Here is an 8,225-nt window from a genome sequence, read left to right as displayed (position 1 = left end):
TTATTGTTTTATGACCTGTGGTTACGTTTTATTGCTTTATGTCCTGATTTTATGTTTTTATTATTTTATCATCTAAATGTTTTATGCTTATGTCATGATTGGGTGCAGCTGGAGACACACCAGGCACCAATCTGCTTGACAGCAGGGCTGTTATAAGGACCTTCTGAGCAGCCAATCGAGGCTGCAACATTTCATGTGGACTGTGCAACTGTTGTGTAGAGATGTTTTCAGTTCTGGCAATCACCACATGCCTGCAGGTTAGTTTCTGTTCTCCCTGTTTGTTTCCCCTGTTTTTGGCCCTTGTGCCTGTTTTATTTATATTTAATAAATCATTGTTAGCAGTATTTCGCACCTCTGTGCTTCATTCCCCCGTCAGCTCGTGAACGTGAAAGCTTACTTGTATTTATTCTTAGCTGTCAATTTTATGTATAGCTTGTACAGCACCTTGGTCAACTGGATGTTTAAAGGTGCTCAATAAATAAACTGAACTTGAATTTGAACTTGGTCATGCATGCGCCTTGAGAGTGACTTCAGGGCTGATTTGATATTAAATTGACTGGAAAACCTCTGTTGTAAATAATTACAATGCAGGAATAGGTTGTGTCAGTATGTAAATAAGTATGATAGCATGACAAAATAATGAATTAATGAATAAGTAAGTGAGTGTACAATCACTCATTCAGTTGTTAATTCAGTAGTGTCAGTAAATTTACTCAAATGAATCAATGACTCAAGGATCAGAAGAAAATGAAATCAACAGAAGAAAATGAAAAAGTTATTTGGCTCTGTGTGTAAATAGTTAGTCAGTGGGACGATGCCAGTGCCTGGGGCTGTAATCAGTAAATTAGTAACTGACTGGAATGAAAGGATGAATGATCCAGCTTGCTATGTAAACAGCTCAACCAGCAGCATTAGCCAGGAGCACAGCGGGTTGCTGGAGATGATTTGGTGGGTGGGCTGCTTAAGTCCCCCCAGGGCAACAGGTATCCAGCCTGCAGCCTGGGTTTGTGAGAGCGCAGATGCTTAATGACGCCTCTGCTCATGGCCTCTGCCCAATGGTCTGTCAGGTCTCAGCCCAAATGCTCAGGCAGGTAGAGGAAGATGCCAGCATGTGCCAACGGCTACATCAGTCACTGGCAGGGGAATGGATGCCGTCCCATGCCAGTTGACATCGCCCAAGGCCAGAGGAGACAAACAATGGCAGCCGGGGAGTGCAGTTGTGGGGCACTGTGGGTGCTGGTGCCATGGCCATGCCAGGGACAGACAACCTGGAGCCATAGACTAGCCAGATTGGTATTATATTATATAATTCAATATTATATCATTTAAAAAAATGCTTCAATTTCTGTAAACAAACAATCGGCCACTTTACTCTTTATTCCCACAATTTCCTGTAGACTTCACACTTATGAACCTGTACCTCATGTGCAAAAATATGTGATGATAGGTCTTTGAAACCTTTGAAAAATACGAAAAGCTTTAACTGGACAGTGGCCAGGCCAGACCTTTCCCTTGTGGGGTTATCATCAAAACTGTTTATCCATCCCACAGGTCACTTTTTGACTGCAGCATATGAACCACAAGGCTCTGGATCTGGCTCTGGAAGGCTCTGTAACTTTTTCAGAAGTTAAGAACAACTGAACTGTTTAAAGAGCAACATTAACAAACTGGGAAATATCTAACAGTGGCTGATGTGGACTTAAAATAAATGGGGCATCTTGGAGAGTTAAAAACCATGTGGCCTCACTCCTCCAAAGTTGTGAGTTTGAATCCCAGCCTGGATCTTGTGTAAGTTTGTATGCTCTCCCTGTGTTGGTGAAAGTGAAGTGATTGCCATTGTGAAGCACAGCAAACGGTGCACACAACAAAATGGGTCCTCTAAATTGAACCCTTTACCATTAGTGAGCAGTGGGCAGCCATTACAGGCGCCCAGGGAGCAGTCTGTGGCAACAGTACTCAGAGGCACTTTAGTGGAATCTTGGTGGCTCAGGATTGGAACCGGCAAACTTACGGGTCCACTTCCTTACCGGTAAAGCCACCACTGACCACTGGTGCGGGTTCATTTGGGTTTTCTGGTTTCCTCCCACCATCCTAAGTCATGTACACTAGGTGGATTGATGGCTCTAAATTAGTGCAGGCATGTGCCCTGTGATGTGCTGGCAACCCACCCTGCTCCCAGTGTCCTGGGATGGGCTCAGGCACCTGGAACCCTGAGCAACAGGAACAAGGGAGTTAATTCACAGTTACATTTACGGCATTTCGCCCTTATCCAGAGCGACTTACAAAGTGCTTAAGTTGCCATCGATGAAGAAATTATAAAATTGTCCTTGTTCTGTGATTATCTGACCACTGAACATGTTCTGTCCTTCTTTGCAACTACTGGCTAGTAGTATTTTTAGTTTGCATACTTAAACCTTTCAGTCACAGCATGGTCACCTGACTTGTGACGTCTCTGGTTTTAATTAAAGCTGTGTGGGAGGTCACAATGGAGGAAATGACACGTCGCTTGAATGAGGCATTGCTCTACAATAAGAGTAATTCATCATTCACGCCACTTCATTTTTCCCCTTCGCGGTTTTCATAAGTAGCAAGAGGAGAGGGAAAAAATGGACAAGAAATTTGATTTGTCCAATACGAGATCAGCAGCATGAGATTGGAAATGGGAGAACAAAATCAATCCCTTCATGTTCATAACGGAGAGGGATGAAAAAAGAAATGAAGGGACACGTGGAAGTAGAAAGTACGAACTGGAATAAAGCAGAGGCAGGTTTGTGAGAAGCAGAGGAACTAGACCGAGAGAGAGGGAGCGAGATGCCAGGTTTCAGGATGTAACCGAAGCTGCCGATGGTCAATACACAGAGACGTTCAGATATATTTGGCTTCTCCCCTGTGGCCTGGCAGTGCCAAGTTTGGCCTTTTCCCTCCTTTACGAGTCTCTGATGCAGAATCGAGGCTAATAATACCCTCCACTAGCTTTGGGGGGCCGGGCAGAGCACCATCTCCAAAACCAGAGAATTAGGCGCGAGAGAGAGAGACAGACGTCACAAATGTTTTTTTTTTTTCTTCTGCGTGGTATATTTGTATTTTTGTGGAGTTATGGTCAGATAATTCCATCCGGCAAGATCTGGCAGGTGGAATATTACAGGCAGGTCATGGTGAGCAGGCATATGCCTCTTTTTTCTGTCGCCCCTTCATCCTCATGCCTCTCTGTATCTCTCTTTTTTCCCACTTGGCACCGGTTTCCTTTGCCTTCGCTCTGCTTTCAGTTTCACTCTCCTACCTGACAAGTGTGACTGCCTCATCCCATTCCCACCTGTGCTGGTAAGGTGATGGCTGCCAGTGAGCTCTAATGCTTCAGGACGTTGTTGGCCCCTGCTGACGTGCTAACAGGCCACATCTTCACACACACACACACACACACACACACACACACACACACACACACACACACACACACACACACACACACACACACACACACACAACCAGTTGTAACCGGTTGTACAGGGTGGTAGTAGCCTAGTGGGTAACACACTCGCCTATGAACCAGAAGACCCAGGTTCAAATCCCACTTACTACCATTGTGTCCCTGAGCAAGACACTTAACCCTAAGTTGCTCCAGGGGGGGACTGTCCCTGTAAATACTGATGGTAAGTCGCTCTGGATAAGGGTGTCTGATAAATGCTGTAAATGTAAATGTAATGTTTGAGAGCATCTCCACTGCACAAAGTACCACTTTTTCCATAGTTTCCATTAACTGAGACTGCTAACAAGTGTTCAGCTTTGGGATGAAACTGAACTCAAGGTACTTTGTGGTCTGTCTGCCTCATTATTTAAATATTAAATCAAGGGGACAACGCGACTGAAAAATTAATTAAAATGGAGCCATGTTTGAAGGAAGAAAATCAAACAGTGATCACCATCTGGGCAGAGGACAGTATCCCGGGCAGGCTGGATGGAATTAAAAGAAGTATTTTTAGAAAATTATTGTGACACATGGGGGAAGCGGAGTGCGAATGAAAACCAGGGCTGTAGTGACTGCTCATCCAGTTGAGTCTGGTTTAGATTTTAGAAAGTGAAAAAACTTAGCAAGATAAATTTGAAAATAATTCCCCCTGCAGAATAATTTCTCTAGTGATAGTATGACATATCTAGTGTTTTATCCCGACTATATGATGAATGCTGTTCTCCTGGCACTAGATGTCTTCATCAAGTGGCACAATATCATATATTCAAGGACAAAGCCATTGATATGAAATGAAGTGTTCAGCTTGATCACACCATCACACAGCCTGTAGGGGAGCGACAATGAAATTCCCATTTTAATTTCAATCCCCCACTGATATGCTGGGAAATTTGACCATAACGCACAATAATATCAATCATATTATCTCCTAATGTCAAAATACAGTTGGACTCTGTGATATATGATGTGTCTTCTGAATCACCATGGGATTTAAAAAAAATTATTATTTATGAGGCACTTGTCTGGAACCTTAAAAGCTTTAGACATTTTGGTGTTAAGGGGAAGAACGTCACCAGCAGTGATGACAGCCGTGTCACTCTGGCCCCTCCCATGTAAAGCACTGTCTCATGTTTTATGCCTTGTCTATTTGCCTGTTGATTGATTAATTACGCTTGCAATCAAACAGACAGCGTCAATAGACATTTATAAGGGGGCAATCAATATCCGTTACGCTTGTTTGCCCACCCAGCCTTTTCCTGTGGAGCACAGGGGCATGTAGTGGTGATGACAACATTCTTCAAGTCGAGTCTGGATCATGAAAACGTCCCGGGTTACAGACGTATTCCCTGCTCATTTATTATAAACAGGCATCAGCTCTGAAAATGTCCTTTTGTCCAACACTGTCTAAATGGGAACATTGCATAATTAATACTGGTTGTGTATTAATTGGAGAGAGAAATTAATGTTTACAGAAAACACTGAAGAAATGGAATGTGGTGTACAAATGTAGAACATAAAAAAAGCATGACCTTTGGAAGGCCATAAAACCAGGCACACTTTTCGGAACACACTCTGGAATACCTGGAGTGCAGAGGACAGAGAGGCAAGGCCACTAAACTGTCTGACCATCACCGTTATGACGTTTGTGGTGTGAAGTTTCCATTTGTCCATTGGTCCATCATGCCATCCCTTGTCCTCTTTTTCCTCTGTCAAGCCCAAGCTGAGTTGCTTTTGGAGCCAGGGGTGCAGGAGCAGACAGTGGACATCCATTGACCTGAGAGAGATCAACGTTTCTCCCGACACTTGTAGAGTGATGTCCTGGCCAGAACGTGGTCAACACCTCATTCCACTTGTACTGGGCTGCCGGGGATAACGGAAAATGGAAGATCTAGGTGCTCATCCACCTTAAACATCTAAAAGTGCTCTGTCCTTCTGTCTTATACTTCATGATAACAGACGGCAAAAATGTTGCACATTTGCTCAAAGTGAAATTCTATTAACAAAGCTAAAATGCAAGAAATCAAACTCAAAGAAATCAAAGTGGAAGGATGATAAAAACATTTATAGATTCTCTGCACTTTAATAACATCTAAAAATACAGTTCCATTTAACAAACAACACTTAGCCTTCTGCGAAATCCTCACTGACAAAAAAATCCAGTAAACGAAGCATGACGTAGGAACATTACTTCACTCTGAGTGCCAGCCATTGACTGCGATATAAACGCAAGGCACGACTGCTTCCCCATTGGCTACGAACTCTGCGTACGCGGGGAGGTTCACGTCATTGGCAGGCACCTCGGGTTTTTAATATCACTGCACTGTACTGCCGGAGTAAAGGGAGACGTTCTGGATGTACTCTTTCAAGTGCTACAGCATGGGTGCAGTGTTGGGTTACGGGCACTCTTAGCTGCTCCAAATTTTTCATCTCAGTCCAAGACACAAACTAATTCTGTATTTTGCTTTGAATAACTGTGTATTGTATAAATTCTATATGAACTATGAGTTCACCCCGATGGACAGACGCATTTTTTCCATATTCCTTATATTTTCAACGGGCTTGTGAAATATGCATTGCGCTTCTGTGGCTTTCTGACATAAATCCCAGACACAGAGTCAATAGCCGGAACATTTGCCACCATTTTTTTCCTCCCTCTTCATTAAAATGTTAAGCCTTCCCTGAAGTGCCTGCATATCCTTGCTGCCTTCTTGTCAGCTGTACTGTACTTTCATAGTCACGTACGTGACCATAAAATCCTGGGAAGGAGAACTAAGGTTACTTTTGTTACCTGTTACTTTTTAACCTGTTGATTTGGAATCTGTCTATGGACAGAAAGAATGATGAGAGGAAGAGGGAAATAGGGCGAGAGATGAAAGATGACCATGTCACATCACCTGTGCCAGAGCAGAAGAGCGTGCAGCAGGCAGCAGCGTTACGGCCGTCTCACGGCGTAGGAAAGGGAGGGGAGAGAAGAGAGAAAGAGCTATAAAGAGGGGAGAGTGAAATAGGGAGGGGTGGAGAAAACAGGGAGGGATAGAAAGAGAGAGAAAGAGAGAGAGAGAGAGAAAGAGTTGCAGGATAAATCCTTACTACACGATGATTAGTGCTCACAAGCCCTTCCTGTGACATGGAGCGCAGGAACCAGGATTACAATCAGACGCAGTAATCCCGGAGCCAGAAAGAAACAAGCGGACGCCACAATTCTACTCACCCACCAAAAATGACTACTATTACCTCTCCGCAACATAAAACTAACACAAAAACAACCTCTCTACCACAATAACATGCTCACCAACACCGCCACGGGCACGGGCTGACAGCTGAAAATAAAGCCACACCACCGCTCATCCACGACGAGGGGACGAGAGATTTCAGCGGCTCTTACTTCACTTACGAGTGCCATCTGTCCGCGGGCTCTGCCTGTACCACCTCCGGCATCTGGACCGCTCGGCGACGAGGTCAATGGCGATGCCGTGACGCCACTCGACCTCAGCCAGCACCAGGAGACGAGGGGTGTCTGGAGAACCAAGAGAGCCTCAGCGGGGAGAAGAGGAGAAGGGACAGAAACTTTGCCGAACTTGACAGAGCTGACTTGACCGGAGACTTCTGCAAATGGGACTTACGCTTGGTTTAGAAGATGATGGTGTGATGAGGTGAACAGGTCGGAGTTTTATGGTTGTGACCTAATGCAGAGGTGTCACTCAGTGTGAGGTTTTTTTTGCTTACTTTCTTCTTTGTAAACTGCTTTAAAGGTATCTTTTATTCTTCAGAATAGGACATTATTGGATTTGAGGAGCATTGAGGCATTTCATCTTGTCCCAAGCAGGTTGTCCAGCACCCGGCTGATCAGATATCAAGACGTTTCTGGGCAGCTGAGCCACTGTCTGCTCTGTTCTCCATTACATTATTTTATTCTGGTTTCTCTTCCCGCCCCCTTTTATTTACCCCCCCCCCCTCCCCCTTTCTTCTACTTCATCATCCTGGCAAACGGCTCCTGTCCCTTCTGCTCCACCCCTCCCCACTGCTTCCCACCCTCCCTCCACCAGCCGGAGATAATGTGACCTTCTGCCAAAGTGCTGGAGAGCATGCCTGCGACGCAGTGGGCGCCCTGCTCCGACTGAAATAGACTCAAACAAGTGCCGTGAGGAAGGAACACACACGGGAGAGAGGGGTTGACGGAAAGTGAGGGATAGGAAAGGACGAGAAGAGAAGGGAAGAGAAGAGAAGGTGGAAAAGGTGGGGGGGAAACGGCTGGAGCCGGCGTACTACGGGATGAGGGGACAGGAGACCGGGCTGGATGTGGATTGCCAATACAGGTAATGAATGACTCACTTTTTTACACACACAGCTTTTTTCCTGTCTTTTTGATGACCTAAGGCATTAACTAATATTCATATGAATTATAGATTAAATGCAGATGTCGCATTATAAAAGTACCTCTATGTAACTTTTCTACCTTTAAACCTAACCTGGGTAAGGTCGATCTTTCAGCAATTTTATTTGGATAAGACCTTTTTTTTTTAGGCAAAATGCCCCCACTTTCTACAAAATATTATGTCTTCCAATCTTTATAATGACATTTGTCTATGGTGTAAATAAAACACACATACACGCACACTCACACAGATACCTACTTCTGTTCTGCTCTCAATTTCCCTGTGTCCCAGCCGGTGATCTGGAACTGGGATTGAAACCTTAACCTTCAATGTTTATACGAGCTACAACTCTGTCTCTGTCTCTGTGTGTGTGTGTGTGTGTG

General features: G+C 44.5%; 1 protein-coding gene across 4 annotated transcripts in view; it reads left to right on the top strand.

Moving 5' to 3' along the window:
• The first annotated feature begins 3,054 nt into the window (after nucleotides 1-3,054).
• Nucleotides 3,055-8,225, top strand: part of grin2ca (glutamate receptor, ionotropic, N-methyl D-aspartate 2Ca) — a 64,298-nt gene continuing 59,127 nt past the window's right edge. The window contains exons 1-2 of one of the 4 annotated variants that reach the window (XM_028985499.1): nucleotides 3,055-3,155; nucleotides 5,181-7,782. The gene's annotated coding sequence lies outside the window, so the exon portion shown is untranslated. Of the gene's footprint in view, nucleotides 3,156-3,620; nucleotides 7,783-8,225 lie in introns of those variants that run through there. The other 3 variants (XM_028985501.1, XM_028985500.1, XM_028985497.1) reach the window with 3 other exon arrangements.

This window comes from Denticeps clupeoides, chromosome 7 (assembly GCF_900700375.1).
Source record: "Denticeps clupeoides chromosome 7, fDenClu1.1, whole genome shotgun sequence".
NCBI classification, from domain to species: domain Eukaryota; kingdom Metazoa; phylum Chordata; class Actinopteri; order Clupeiformes; family Denticipitidae; genus Denticeps; species Denticeps clupeoides.
This window is presented reverse-complemented; position numbering and strand designations above follow the sequence as displayed.